Genomic DNA, 13,772 nt, shown 5'->3' with positions numbered 1-13,772 from the left:
AGTCTGGGGTCAGTAAAATTATCAAAAGGGACAGTAAAGATGTATATTAAAAAATGATTTTAAATACAGATTTCTATTCATCAAGGAATCCTGAAAATGTATTGAGATATTAAGCAGCACAATACAATTTTACTGTATATTTGATCAATAAATGAACCCTTTGTGAGCATTAGAGACTTTAGATAATAGAAACATAACATGATCTATACATAACACTGTGAAACTGCTAAACTGAATTGTTAGTAAATATGAAGTGAATATTTTTTTATTCCATACATTATAATTTTGTGATGCTTAAATGTTCTTATAGAATCTAAAATTATTGATTTATTTATAATGTATTTAAATAAAATAGTATAGACACTTTTAATATCGGCCATTTATCGGTAATCAGCATAACATGGACAGAATTTAAATAATGTGCATCCCTAGTTGAAATCATAAGTAAGGTCTTGATCCATTCAGAAGTGATACAAAAATAATGATGATCTCAGAAAGTCTCACAAAGACAATGTCCCACATGTACTTATGCACTGTGTACTCATGTAGTGAATGCCCCTCCCCCCTTCGCTACGTAGCCTAATTAAAACTGCGACAGTTGAGTGCAAGACATATCCAACATTCCACACTTCCTTTTTTCAGTTAATTAAGTGCATCATCTTGGTATTTAAAGTGCACTTTTTCTATTTGGAATTTTCAGTGTGAACACACTACTCGCACTACTTATACACAAAACGTCATAGAATAGTGCACAAGAATGTGAAATGGGACGCACCAAGAGATCATTCAAGGTGAGTGAGAACACACATATTCTGAAGCTCTAAACTGAACAAACCAAGTGGTCTTTTCACGCTGGACATTTCCACACTGGGCTTTTTTTAAAGTCGACTTGACAAACACAGATCCTTCCTGTGGAGAGCAGAGGTGAAGACACGCACAATTACAGAGGTGAAGAGGGGCATTGTGGGAGGAGACTCACAGGTGATCAGTGCTGACAGACAGCCTGTCATAACATCTTGATCTGTGTCCAAGAGAGAAGGTCGTTCCCAACCTCCATGTCTTTCTTTCCTCGTCTATAGTGTTTGTTTTTGGACCCCATTTACATAGTATGGGCAAAACAGTTACAACATTCTTCAAAATATTACCTTTTATATTCCACAGAAGAAAGTAAGTCAGGGTTGGAACAGCATGACAGTAAGTACCGTGATGATGACGATTTACATTTTTGGGTGAACTATCCCTTTAAGATACTGTGTAGCTTATTGTATGTCTGTGTTGGGTTCACAGACAACATGAGGAACCATATTATTGACCTTGACTCTGAAGGTCTTGCTCTGAAATGTCTAACTCAAGCATATATATCGTTATTACAGCAGACGCATGATACATTTCGCATGTGCATGTGTGTGTCCGAGTGAGCGCTGTGCAAAAAATGATTCATAATGGAGGGGGCCTGTATGAGCCCCCTGATCTCAGCTCAAAGAGAGAGTCGTTTGTTCATTGATGGCTAAGTGACCGGCCAGGTAACTCGAGCTCCTTCCCCCTTCCACTCAGTGTAACGGGCACTGATAAAACCCTGGATGTTCCCTCAAACATTTCAGGAAATGAAAGTTTGAAACATGATCCGGCTGCGCCAACATCTCCTGCTCCAAGACAAAAGAGGCTCACAAACCTGGCGGATACTGTTCACCTAACAGATGATGGAGGGAAGAGTGAGATGGAGGAGTGAGAGGGAAAAGACAAGGATGCCGGGAGGGAGAGGTGACTCAGGGAGAAGGTGACAAAGTGAAGAAGAAGAAAAAAAAAATGATGCATTTAGGTGTTTTCATGCAATAAAGCTTAAATACTTTAGCAGTCACATGTTGCGAAACCAAGCAAGCTCTCTTTCTCTTTTCTGCTCTAGTCCACGCAGCTGTCCCGTTCCCCACTGCTTGGAATGTTTAGTGCTGTCTGTCACTGCTCATTGCAGAGCTAGTCATGCTTCACTGAAGCATATCGTGAGTTAAATGAGTGACAAAGCATAAAGTCATAAGGTAAGACAAACTGGAAACACCTTTGATGTCCTCTGCGTCTCTTTTGCCGAGGCAAGCCTGGACAGCTCTGTGTAAGGAATAAAATCATCACTAGTCCTTCATCGTCTCTGCATTGTATACTAATAGAAATGGCAAACAATTTAAAGGATCAGTCACTATCCTGAGTTTATCATCCTGCGCTCAAAAGCAGATCTCTTGGTTCCGAATCCAAATATGGTTAAGGATTATTCTGATAATTCAAGATGCCAAAAGGTTAGTTTATGCATTCATAATTCTTATTAATACTTGAAGTCTGTACCAAACGTTTGGCCTGATGCCCCAAAGTCTTCATAAATAAGCTCAATAAAATCCAACAGCCAGAGTTCAAACTAGATGCAGAAAAATGATCTCAGTCCATTGAGTGCATACATCTATATCATACATATTCACATATATACACTACTGTTCAAAAGTTTGGGGTTTATAAGATTATTTCATGTTTTTGAAAGAAGTCTGCTCACCAAGGCTGTGTTTATTAGATTAAAAAAATAAAGTAAAAACAGAAATATTGAGAATTATTATTACAATTTCTATTTGAATATATTTTAAAATGCCTGTGATGGCAAAGCTGAATTTTCAGCATCATTACTCCAGTCTTCAGTGTCACATGATCCTTCAGAAATCATTCTAATATGCTGATTTGCTGCTCAAGAAAGATTATTATTGTTGAAAACAGTTGTGCTGCCTAATATTTTTGTGGAAACCGTGAAACATTTCTTTCAGGGTTCTAAAATGAATAGAAAATTCAAAAGAACGGTTTATTGAAAATAAAATAAAAATCTATTTATAGCATTTTAATATCATTTTATTGCTTAAGTCTCTCCCCTCCACTATTATTTATTTTTATTCTTTCTTGTTAAAAAGCATTAACACTTTTTTCCATTCCTTTTGTTCATCCCCTGGCCTGCCATCAACCCCACACTTCATCCAATGTCAACCACAACCCCAACCACCTGCATCCCTCCCATTGTACATTGTATTGACTCCAATTTATATCAATATTTATTTAATTGTCATTAATAATACACTGTAAAAAATATATATATTGTTGGTTTAACTTTTAAAAAATAACCTGATTGCCTTAAAACTTTGAGTTCATTGAAATGAAAAATTTTAGTTAATACAATGGAAATTGGTTTATTCAACAGAAACTCAAAATATTATATTATCTGAACCACCATAAATGATCTAAGTTGATTTGACAAAAGAAAAAATGTTGTGATAACAAATCATAAAAATATATTTTTACAGCGTGCGGATTACATATGATTAAATTATTTGTATTTTTTATTTTTTTTTTGTGCAAATTTGTTTAAATACATGTCAATCAAAAAAATTAAATAAAAAATAACTTCCTCATCTGATTCTTAGTTCCTCCAATGTCCTCATCTAATTTAACATCATAGGAACTGAATTTATGGAAGCTGCTTCACTGTAATATCAGAAGAGTGAAACCAGGCCACTGGCGCCCTAGGTGTTCTTCACTCAGATCCCCGCGGAAGAGGCCGCTTTAGCCTCGTTAGCACCCGGTCTCATCTAAAGGACCGTCGGATTCAGTGTGTGGGACAGGGATAATAATGAAGAGGACAGAGATTCAGTGGCTCAGTCTGCATCCGTCGCTCCTCAACCAGAATTACTGGGTTGCATGAGGGTTTAACACACCTTAACCAGGATCTGTTTCACATTGCAAGATAAGCCTCAAATTATGGATACAGGAAAAAAACTAAATGAAAGGTAGTTGAGTAGCCATTCTATTCAGGGACTGCAAAGAAAAACTTTTCAATCTAAAGCAGAAAAAAATTAAAGATCAAACCCAAAGTTTAGGATGTCCAGGCCTTTCTATTTCATCATCTTAATTTGAATCTCTTTTGAATATATTCAAAATTTAAAAAAAGGATGTTATAGACGTGTTCTATTCAAAGAATAGATTCCCGTGATAAGAATCTTTGAATATATTCAAAGACCGAATTTATTAATAAAAAAAAAGTCAAAACCGACAACAAATAGTCTTATTGCACCTATTGACTTCATGCCTCTCAGTGGCCTTTCCATTATAACAGCATGTTTTCTGGTCTTGAATGAATATACAAGCAATCCAGAGCACTACGACTTTACAGAGCGTCCTCAGAGAGATACAAGGAACAGGAATTAACTATGGTGACAGCTGCAGAAACCAGAGACCAGAGTTATTTATAAAACCTCTACTGTAACATTTCAAGTCAGCATCCCTCTTCAGACAAGTGCACTTATTAACTGGTGCCATTAATCTAGACATTTCGCTTAGAGAAAAAAAAAAAAGTCCTCAGCTTGCATGACATTTTTTGTGCATGTTTATATTGCCAATAATGAAACAAGAAGAAAGCATGCTAATGTTCTATTTCCCATCAGTGCATCTGTTGTGGGATCAATTTTGTTTTCAGGACAAGTCACTGCATCATTCATGCACTGCCATATTAACAAGGAGCACTAAAGCCATGCCATCTGGACTGCAGGTTTGAGGTAGGTCTCTATGTAAAGTCTCCTGGTCATCACTCTAAAAAAAGAGAGTCATTTTACATCTTTTCATTAAAAGCAAAGTGCCATGTCATGCAGGAAAAAAAAAAAGATTGTTTAGGGGAGTCATGTCATTGGATAATATAGCAATCAACAGGTAGGATTACTGTGGATCACTTGTTTTTCATGAGGCATTCAGAGACAACCAGCCGTTTTTTTTTTTTTTTTTTTTTTTTTAAATAGCTATTTGCTTATTTTCATTCAGGCATTTATGATTTTCATATCTGTCTGACTGTGTGAGTAGGCCATGTGGTTGGTCAGTACAGTCAGTGTGTAAAAAAAAATTCACAAAAATGCTTATGTATTTGACTGATACCATTAGCAAATCAATGGATGTCATATAGACTGGCAAAATGTAACCAATACAGATGCAACATGATTGTAAGCTTCCCATCCCCCACCATCAATACCCAGTCAAGAGTTATAGTGTATTAGTCATTGGTAGACCTCCATCTTTTGGTTATTAATGGGCATTACAAGAGCCAGAGCTTTTTAGAGTTTATAGAATTTTAAATGCAAAGTTACTAATTAACTTTGATGCATTCCAAAACCATGTAGTTTATAAAGTATTCTGATCGAGCACTCAATTAATTATGTGAAACTGACATTACGCAAGCCAATGAAAGAACCAGGCTTGTTCGAGAATAAATTGTGTAAAAGTGCTGCATTTTGCTATATTTGCTGCCCTCTAGTGGAGAGAGTTTGCATACCAGTCACCACAATCCGCCTAAACGCTTGCAATTGTGGGAAAAAAAAGTTATTTAGTGATTAATCATACAACACCAGATCTGATATAACAAATTCTAGTTATTTTAATAAAAGTAAAATAAGAACGTTCCTATTATTTATGATTAACCTAATCGGTAATCGATTAAAAAATACTGCATCATAAAATGAAAAGAAATAATAAAGAGCATATACCTATTTAAAAACTGTAGCTGTAATACCCACTTGATAAATTACATAAAGCGCAGGCTATGTCTGGATTTACATTTGAATTAGAGATGAAATTTTGGGAGTTAACAGTTAAGGGACTTTTCCCCACAGTAGACAAGTCTCTGTAACCACTCTACAAAACAGATTAAAAGTCTTTTAAAAAAAAAACAAAAAAAAAACCTTAGTGTCAAAATACTGACTGAACAAAGATTTCCTCTTCACAGAAAGAGAAGTAATGCCCCGTTAGACAAATGTAAACGTAAAAGCACTTTGTGGAAAAAAGCATGTGAAGACTGCAAGGCACTGGCCTTGGTGCTGAAACTGTACAAGACTAAAGAACTACAACAGTGAGAGCAGATTTACAGGAAGGTCATAGTCATTCACAAATAGCCTATGGAATTTTTTTTTTAAATAAATGTGGCTTCACATTGCAGTAGAAGGATAATCAATATATATGTTATATTTGTAACGGAGTCAATGTTACTTTTAAGTCCCATCAATAATGTTCTAAAACGACATCTAATTCTTAACATAACCTTGACTTATTTCTTACATTACTTAACAAGGACAATGCCAACCTTGCAGCTAAGAGATCACTGACCGAGCAACCGAGAAGCTTTAGCTCAAGAAAAATGGGAACAATCACCACAATGTCCGCCTATCAAGTAAAGCACTCAATTGCATTCAGAGGTAAATTTAGTAGCATGGACAAGATTCCCTTAAGAACAATGTCCACTTACTGATACTAACATGTTTAGATACGAGTTTGGCATTTACTGGATGATGATGATGTGTTATAATAATAAAATAAAAAATAGAGTAAATAAATGCAACCATTTACATGTTAAATTTGGGACAAAATTGTTATGAGTGTAAAATATTAAAAACGAATTTAATTTATAATGATCAAATCAACAAAAAAACAAAAAAACAAAAAAACAAAAAAAAATCAACAACACAGGATTACAATTAAACGAATACCTGCAACGTACAACTTTACTTTTTAAAATCTTTAATATAAATGAATTTATGTGTCAAATAGAATAAATCTCACAATTGTTGCTCAGATGAAAAGTCGAAATTAAGAGGAGCAAAGCCTTTCAGTAAAATTGCTTATGGAGATTTAGCGCCATCTATGGCCAAGAGGAAAATTAAAAGTAAAGAGGACGTCTATCCCTAGGGGGCGTCTTTTACAAAATCAAACAACGAAAATGCACTTAAAAGGCACAGTATGCTAGAGTTGGCTTATTTAAAACAATAATAAAGGCGTAGCTTGATGACGCTGTGAATGAGCGTGGAATCATGGGAGTTGTTGTCTTCACCTCCACAGCTGATGGAAAGCAATCAGACAGGAATCGAGCAGAAATCATGTTCATGGATGAGCTAATGTATTATTAACATCAGTTTTATTAACGTTACTGTAGTATGAAGCAGGGCAGGGCCGAGAGCCGCGAGTTTGTTGTGCAGTGTATGTATATTTTACGATTAAAGTTATGACGTCCACCTCCTTATTCCCTGAACTTGAACTTCGTTACAGTTATGTTTGATCAATTACATTCACATTATTTTATCTAATTCTAATAAAACAAGTGCTGAATTACTACTTATACAGGTCATTTGACGAATTAAAATTGTGGGGTAACGCAGCGCTGTCTTACTTGATCAAAACAATCATACTAAAAATGCATTAGAGTATGTGGAAAGAGTACTTGTTGCACATTGCAGAAGATCGATTAGAATAATATATTAATAAAAGCTTGATGACTTGTTTTGCTAAATGGCACGCAATTATTATTTTTTTATATTTTTGTGTGTTTTTATATTGTATGGCAGAGATAATGCTGTATTACTTTTACTACAAATAAAGATCTTTGTGATATGCTATCATGTTAGCCACTTGACAAAATAATGTCATATGAGGTACAATGTCACTCGCGGTAAATCAAGAAGAAACAAGAGATTCGAACAATAAACTGTGTTGAGTTATTTAACAATGATTAGTTTTCTGTCAATAAAGGTATCCAAACTGTTGCTCACCTGTCTAATAAAACGCAAAAATATTAAAGCGTCTTTGGTAAATGCATGGTTTCTACGGAAGTAAAAATGGAAATCGAGGCTATAGACTATGGATTTAAACTTTGTTGGAAACATTTGGGGTAATTAGCCTAAGTAGACTACACAAGTTAATATAACATGTGTTCTAGTGGTTTTTGTATATTTTAATACAACAAATCTTACATATTGTGCCTTTAAATAAAATGACAACTGAACCTACAGCACAACTCCTAAGAGTATAAAATCACATACCACTCTCCACTTAGCAATGGATGTTGCTATCTCGTTGAAATCCACGTCTCACGTTATCTATTCATCGAATACTGAAAAAAAAAACATAAATAAAAAGGTGTGGTCACTCTAAACAAACCCAAACAAATACCCAAACAAACTACAGAGTCATAAACAAAACCATGAGTCTTTAAAATGTTTCATTATTTTGATGCAAATCTAATTATACACGTGCACTATGTACGTTTTTGCTTGTTTAGCAGGGCTGCGTTTCCCGATAACGTTGTCTTGTAGCGCTACTAAGACTCTAAAGGCATAACTTAACTAAAAGGTATACCATTTAGGCGTGTTTCCCGAACCATACCTCAGGAAACTGCTTAACATACCATGTCTTATGTCCGACGTTACCAGGTGCTGTCCGTGGCGATGGTGCTGAATTGGTTGATATCGATGGCTCGAGAATCAATTATTCACTCATGCAGGGGTTTCTTCTCTGCATTATGTGAGAAAGCGGTGTTCTTTATAAAAAATAATCACTTCAGAAATAGTGGAAATTGCATTTATTAGGACTAATGGGATATTATAAAAAAATATCCAAACTATAGCCTAGCCTACATATTTTAAAATTGTATCATATCAATAACGGCCCATTACAAATGTTTACGTGCAAAATGTCTTTCTCCTTTTATTTCGCTGAGGTGGAGCTGTGATGAAATATTGTTCTTGTAAATACTTTCCAGCACTTCAGTAGCCTAATACAGTTTTTCTCGATTGCTTTTAAACAGTTTTCTTGAAACTATGCCTCGTATACAGTAAACACAAATCCATAACGTCTCACCCAATTCCCCAAACATCCTATTTTCAGGTCAAAATGAAGCTCTACAATCAAAACCATTCACTCTTGCTGAAAAACCAAACTTTGCCCTCAGACATCACACATAAGCCCTCACAAACACATACACTACAACATAGTCTTACTGGTGCAATAAATTCAAAACAACATTTCCAAAACTGGTAAGTTATGTTGCTTGTGGTTCCCCCCTCCAACACGATCTCATGAAAGTGCGTATCTATAGCACGAATGATATTTCTCATTTATACGCCAAAAATAGTTTTTGCGTGCAAATGATACGCACTGTAAACCCCTTGGGTAGGATTAAGGGTGTGGAGTGCGTGCGTATTACACGCCATAAAGTGCGTATCATATGCACGCGAAAACTATTTTTGGCGTATAAATAATACTAGAAATATCATTCGTGCTATAGATACGCACTTTCATGAAACCTTTTCACACTATGAACACAAAAGACACAACCAATGGATACATTGGCACATTTTTATTCATTCATACTACACAGTACAACACGCACACAAAAACACAACAATTATTCTGCCTCAGCATCCCGTCTTTGGTCTGGGTCAGGCCAAAAAATCTCGTCCACATCACAGGCTATATTGGAGCCACTCCTCCACTCCAGTGTCCTCGACCTCTTCCTTCATGTCTTTCTGGGTCCATTGTTCCAAAACTGAATGAATTGACTCTTTTATATCTATTGAAGGTTCTGATTGGTGTGTGATCAATTTTGACTCTTAGTGTTTCCACTTGGGTAACTGTGTGCTAACTGAGCTGAAGCTGTGCTGACTTGAGTGAACAATATTGAATGCTATAGTGCTTTATGACAACATGGTGTAGGCAATGATAAATGAAGGGATTTGTGTGTAGAGTTTTGCAGTGACAGTTCAATAAATCTGACTCATGTGTCAAAACAGGGGAATAGTGTTTATAGTTTAGGGAAATGGTTTTGAAATTTTTGTTCAAAAGCCTGGTTATAGTGTTTAAACAATCAAGAAAAAACTGTAAAAGTGTACATCGTACGTACGGTGCTCGGCAGTGTTCAAAAAGGATTTAAACAGTAAAGTTTGAAGTGATCTCTTCTAGTAAACTTAGAGATGTGGATTCAGACGGCAGTCAAATCACCACACGACCTTGGCCCTGGGTTGGGTTTCCCGTAACCTTCTTAACGCTGCGTCGTGCTTAAGTTACACCTAAGCGGTTCCTTATCGTTAATACGTGTTTCCCGAAACGTTCTTAGTCAAGTATACCTTCTGTAAGTCATACGTTCGGAAGGTTGGTCTGGACCACTCTTAGCTTTACCTTATCACTGTTGCAGGTCTATACGAATATAATTCTGAAGTTTTAACACACCCAGACAGTGTTCAGTTAGGCTAATTCAAGTGTTTTCATGCAAAAATAATTAATTCACGTAATTACACTGATTGTTGTTAGATTTTTTATTATATTATCCAAAGGTACATCAGCTGGCAAACCATTAAAGGCTTAATAGTCTATTTAAAGGGAATGATTGTGGTGGGGAGTTTGCTCAAACTATGGCAGCGATACAGCGAATAGTTGTTTTAAAAGACGGCGCCGTCTGCGGAGCGCTTTCAAAGGCCAGTGAAAACATAGGGCTTCCTATTTTAGGACGCAAATTATTTCTCATGGGCTCGTACGGTATTTTAAACATTTGCAGGGGTAAGTCGGTGATTTTATTGCTGTCCGAATCCATAATGTCAGTGTTTTTTTCTCACCCAACCCGCGTAAAAATCCCTGGCGAGTACTCTGTTTTTTGACAAACAGGTTGTGTGGTAATTTAATTGCCGTCTGAATTCACATCTCTGAGTTTACAAGAAGAGATTCCAAATTCACTGTTTAAATCCTTTTTGATCACTGCCGAGCACCGTACCTAATATAGGCCTACACTTTTATTACTGAAATGCTGGAAAGTATTTACAAGAACAATATTTCATCGCAGCTCCACCTCAGCGAACAAAAATGGGAAAGAGAAGAAAGCACGTAAACATTTGAAATGGTTATTGTGGCAGCAATATATGATAGCCTATCATTTTAAAATATGTAGGCTAGGCTATTATAGGCTAGGCTATTATAGTTTGGATTATTTTTTATAATATCCCATGAGTCCTAATAAATGCAATTTCAACTATTTCTAAAGTACTTCCCCTGCACGAGAGAATAATTGATTCTAGAGCCATCATATCAACCAATTCAGCACCATCGCCACGGACAGCACCTGGTAACGTCGCAAGTAAGAAGGTATGGCTATACCTTAAGCAGCTTCCTGAGGTATGGTTAGGGGAACACGCCTAGAAATGGTATACCTTTAGTTAAGTTATACCTTTAGAGTCTTCATAGCGCGCTAAGAGACAACGCTATCGGGAAACTCAGCCCTGGTTCTTATACGGTTCGTCCCAAAAAGCGTCAATGGATGGTGACACCTATTGACGTGAATGATTGAAGTTTGTTTACTAAACACTACCTCTGTACAGATTTCATGTTTTTCTCCGCCATACATCTAACATAATTCTACCAGTATCTATGATGGGCATTCTTGAATTCAGTCTCGTGTGACACTTGACTGCCGTGAGTTATTTTCTACAGTGCTCGCGCTCATGCCGCGACCTTTCAGGGTTCTGGAGCTGTAGGCCATGCAATCAATATGTAACCATGCGATCCGTAAAAGTGCTTAAAATAAACGAAATTATGTAATGTTTTAGTATTGCAAATCCTGTGTACACTACATTTTAGAATAAAAATATCGCTTTAAAACGATATTCCTGCAGATCAAGTGGCCTTAAATTAAAGTTAGGCCTAGACATTAGTTGGCTAACTAGTAAGGCCATGACCAATTGGAATGGATGATATGATATATAAATAATTGCAGCCTATTAGCCTACTACAAGAAATGAAACCCTGCAACTGTTTTACATACAATAAATTAATATCACTTTTATATCCTATCATCACTCAAATTAATGACAATAATTATGCTCTACAACAAATGTAAAGTTTTAGGCTGACTAAATAAGCAAAAACGAAAATGTGTTCGCAGTGGCTTTGCTCCAACTGATATCTGCTCTTAAGCACAGCCTATTTATTTGTTTGTTTGTTTGTTTGAGCCATGGTATGGGAAGATTGGCAGATGAGTCTTAACAGCAGAGGGCGCTCAGCTCTAACAAATCCAATTTACATCCCCTGTCTCCAGTTTCGACAGAAAAATACATTCCCTCACAAAGGACCTTGTCCTTTTCAAATAAATAAAGAAAATTAATGGAGACATTTCATTGATCATTTCAGTGACATTGCCTTCTAGATCCAAGGTTTAACCGATTGGAAACAAATACGTACAGCCTACAGTAGCCAGCACACAACTTGTTTTATCACCAGACAGGCCTTGTAATTGCAATGTTGTATTGATGTATTTGGATTATTTTCTGTTCCACTCTCCATAAAGGAAGATAATGTTCTGGAGGAAAAAAGAATTCTGTGCAAATTCGTTGGACAAAACGTTTTCCATTTTCAGCGCCAAATGGCAAACATGGGCTGTCAAAAGATTGTGACATGATATGTGGGTGTAATAGTTTTCCCACAAAAACACTCAAGCGACTTTACCTGTAAAAAGCACCACAACGCCGTCTATTGTGTAAAGAAAAAAGATGGACTGTGCATTCGGTCCGCAACAACATCTCTGACGAACAATTTCGTCTTTTCCATGCTTTTCACAACAAAAACAGCCTGAATTGGTTCAGTGAAATACAAAGAAAGCAAATTGTGTGTATTTATTTTAACCTCAAGTTTAACCTAGAATAGAAAATAATGGCTTGTATAGTCTTTTTTTTTTTTTTTACTCTTGGTCCTCCAGAGATTGTGTGGTTTGCATGGGATCTTTTGAAGATGAGTGGAATACAGCAGTATGTCTTTTAGCCAACAGCAGGATCTTCAACAGTAGTATACACCAGTTTTTACTTATCTTACTCGGGCCATGAGACTCTGAATGCTTCTTATGCATCAAGTCACTCTAATTAAGCCATTTCAGCTGCTTTTGTTTGGATATACTTCTCACGATAACTGTTCTGTTTATATATTTAAGATATTTTAAGACAAAATTACGGAGAACATGATGTTAATAAAGTAGACTTTTGCTGTTCAAAACATATGAGTTATAGCTATATCAGTTTCGTGGATTGGCCTTGAACACGACAAATTTGCATTGTGACATGTTCACAAAAACCCATGGCGATTGTTATATAGGTAGGTACCCAGGAATTCTGAATACACTACTCATTAGTATAGCCTCAATGGCCTCATTTTGTGACAGTGAATGCAGGCCCCTGCTCATTTTTAAAAATGATATTTAATGAAAATTTCATTCAAGCCAGTGCACAAGCGAATGTTTTCCGTAAACAAAATAATTAGCCATATTTATTTTCATTTTTTTTTACGACTTTTATCGGTGTTGTCTTTGTGACTGAAATAATAGATATACCATAATGCTATTCACACACATTTATTTATACATTTTCGATATTGTAATAAATATATGCAGTGAAAAGGGATTTTCGGAGCTCGTTGGGGAGAAAGCACCCCTTAACCCCAACAGAGCTTTGAAGAGCTCACTATTGTTCCAGTTGGGTTTGAGAAGCGGTCATTAGCGCTGATTAGCGCTGAAGAGTTTGACAACCTTATTGACTGTCAGAAACACTCTTTTCACCTAATCTTTCCGCTTTTGTCCCTTTGCAAACTCAATAGCCTGCTCTCCTTTCCCCTACCACATGTGCCTCGTTTTCCCCCAATAACAGTAGCCAAGCATTATTAACAGACTTTAAAGATACTTTGTCCTTCCTTCCCTGAACAAAAGTGACCTTAAAGGAATTTAACGGTGAACACTAAACGGGGACAAAACGCAATACACATAGGCTTCGCAATAGCACCAAATGAGTATATTTATGATTATAATAATTAAAATAATAATTAGATGCCTATATTAGACTGAAATTTGTATATATATTTTGCAGTTTCTTCAGTAAACGATCACAGTTTCGCAGTATCTCTGTAAGCAATTAAAGCTT

This window comes from Squalius cephalus (assembly GCF_949319135.1).
Source record: "Squalius cephalus genome assembly, chromosome: 12".
In the NCBI taxonomy this organism is placed as follows: Eukaryota; Metazoa; Chordata; class Actinopteri; order Cypriniformes; family Leuciscidae; genus Squalius; species Squalius cephalus.
This window is presented reverse-complemented; position numbering follows the sequence as displayed.